Raw genomic sequence first — 2,705 nt, 5'->3', positions numbered from 1 at the left:
TTCTATTTCAACTTCAAAGGGTGTGTCTTGTTTCTGATTCCTAAATGAACATTTCAATTCAGGCTTTACTCTCATATGTAAATGAGGACATATGCTATTGAATTGAATTAAATAATTCAATTTTTTTTTTTTCTTTTTGGGATAGTTGTTCATGAGTCCCTTATTTGTCCTGAGCAGTTAAACTGTCCACTCTTCTTCAGAAAAACCCTCCAGGTAACATGGGAAATATGGGTTTCTTCTGAAGCTTTTGACATAATTCAGCTATTATTTTGTCTTGTGGACTATATGTAGACATATTTGATGCAAAATAGGTAACACGTTATTTTAGGGTCTTTTAACTAGTTGCTTATTAGCATGCATATTACTAGAATATTAGCCATTTATTAGTAATTAAGCACAAATTAATGCCTTATCCTACATGACCTAATTCTACATCCCTAATCCTACCCAATACCTCAACGTAACAACTAACTTACTAACAATTAATATTGCATTTATTTGAGGGAAAAGTCGTAGTTAATAGTGAATAAATGTTCCCTATTCTGAAGTGTTATTTATATATTACTCAGGACAGTGCTAAAAAAATAGCATGCATTTTGTGTGATCCCTCTTACAAAACAATAAAGTGTTTTTAAAGAAACAAAATGGACCCTTTGAAAATGACCTCTAAAATAGAATTTTTAACTAATTGATGTATTGGTTAATCAGTTTAATAAAAATTTAATTGGCCATTCAGTTTCAATTGCATGTGTTCTCTCATAATTCTGTGACTAAAACCAACATTAAAATATTATTCTAGAAACCAGTAACTGTCATGAGCCGGGTTTGACTCTAGTTTTCTTTTCTTTTCTTTTTCGTGCTGTGCTATCCTAGACTCAGCTGTTCACGATCACGATCAGCACTCACATGCACCTGTTCCCTCTTTAGGCTGATTTTCCTCTCTATTTCTCTCTGCGTGTTACAAGGTCTTTTCCCAGATTATTGTGCTTTGGTGTCAGTCTCTTGGCAACTCTTTCCCGTCAGATTGTGTGTTCTAGTCGTGTCCAGTCCTGTATTGTAAAGTCGAGTCCTGTCGTATGACTTACCTGGATTTCTGCCCAGTTCCCCACTGCCAGCGGTGCGCTCTCCTCCGTACGCAGTCCTCCGGTCCAAATAGCCTGAGAGGTAGTCGCTCCCCGCCCTGCAGTCCGGGGTGGCGCCCCGAACTCCCAAGTCAAGCCAATCCTTAAGTTCCAGTTTCCCTGTGTTAATATTCACTTCTGCGACCACCGAATACGGCCAGTGAATGGCAGACTGCCTAAGTTTGTTTTTGTGGACAATAAATGTTTGACTTGCCTTTGCATCTGGGTCCTTTTATTGCGACAGTAACAAGACACAGCTTTTAAAGTTGTGATGGAAAACTGCATACATTTAAATTAATTTATTAACAGGTTTGAATTTCATTCAATAGCTTGTGTCCTGAATTACATATGAGAGTAAAAACTTAATTTAAATGTTCAATTAGGAATCAGAAACAAGACACACCTTTTGAAGTTTAAATAGAAGACTGTAGCCTATCTATTTTAAATTAATTTATTAACAGATTTGAATTCAATTCAATAGCATGCATCTTGATTTACAAGTGAGAGTAAAACCTGCATAGAAATGCCCTTCTAGGCCCAATTAACAAGACACAACTTTTGAAAATGAGATGGGAAAACTATGCATTTTAAGTTAATTTATTAAAGGTTTGCATGCCAAACTCAGTCAAAACAACTGCAGTATCTTCCTCTAGGGATGATCAACTGGAATTTCACAACTAAACATGTCTGTTGCAGCAACAATTGCAGAGTTAGCTGAGGTTAAACACATTTTATTGATGGCATTAAAGCATTTTCTGAGGAGTTTTTCATGAATATTTCTCAGTCTTTAAATCTTTTGTCAGTGGCTGAAGATGACAGAGCGAAGGCTCGGAGAGCTCATTGTCTGATTGCAGCTTCAGCGGCTGGACTGTTACTGACTGCACACATAAAGAGGACACGGGACTGGACTGTTAATGACTGCACACATAAAGAGGACGCAGGAGAGTCTGCGAGGCTGATACGACATTCACCTGCAGTTATTTTAATCTGTTTTATTACATCCTCTTTGCAGGTAAAAACATAAGCAGCAGTCATCAGTTCTCTGTAGGTAACAGTCTGGGTTTGTCTGATGATCTCGGTCTTCTGTTTGACTGGAGACGGCTGTGATTTCAGCATTAATGTACGAGATCTCAGTGAAGAGGCAGAATTGGTGTTTTGTGTTCACTGTTTGATCCTGATGATTCATCCAGAGCTAAACATAAGAAATGAGTCCAGAAAGCTCAATGTGGATGTCAGCTAGACGTGCGTCTTTATGTCTCTGCTTTTCTCAGTTCACTTTCTGAAGACACTGAACTGAACTGAACTGTGTGAATCAGGATTCTGCTGACTGTATATCGGTGTAAGACACAGTATCTGAAGTGTTTCTGCGTTAGATTGAGGTTTCCATCAGATCGGCTCAATGTCTTCATCAGCTGGTGTTTATCTTTGGACTGAAGAAGCTTATGGAGGATGTCGACAGGGTCTTCACTTCACTCATTCCTGAAGACAACACCTTCCAGACGCAGGTATGGATGTAGGATTACGGCGTCCGCACAGGTGAGCTTGTTCTGCAGGAGAACATCCTTCAGTTTCTCTCCTGAACGT

General features: G+C 38.6%; 1 pseudogene; it reads left to right on the top strand.

Annotated features, from left to right (window-relative positions):
* The first annotated feature begins 1,804 nt into the window (after positions 1-1,804).
* LOC107745386 (galectin-3-binding protein B-like) overlaps positions 1,805-2,705 on the top strand; it is a 1,703-nt pseudogene continuing 802 nt past the window's right edge.

This window comes from Sinocyclocheilus rhinocerous, unplaced genomic scaffold, assembly GCF_001515625.1.
Source record: "Sinocyclocheilus rhinocerous isolate Xijiao unplaced genomic scaffold, SAMN03320098_v1.1 scaffold3789, whole genome shotgun sequence".
NCBI classification, from domain to species: Eukaryota; Metazoa; Chordata; class Actinopteri; order Cypriniformes; family Cyprinidae; genus Sinocyclocheilus; species Sinocyclocheilus rhinocerous.
The sequence above is the reverse complement of the archived record's forward strand: the minus strand, read 5'-3'. Positions and strand labels throughout refer to the sequence as shown.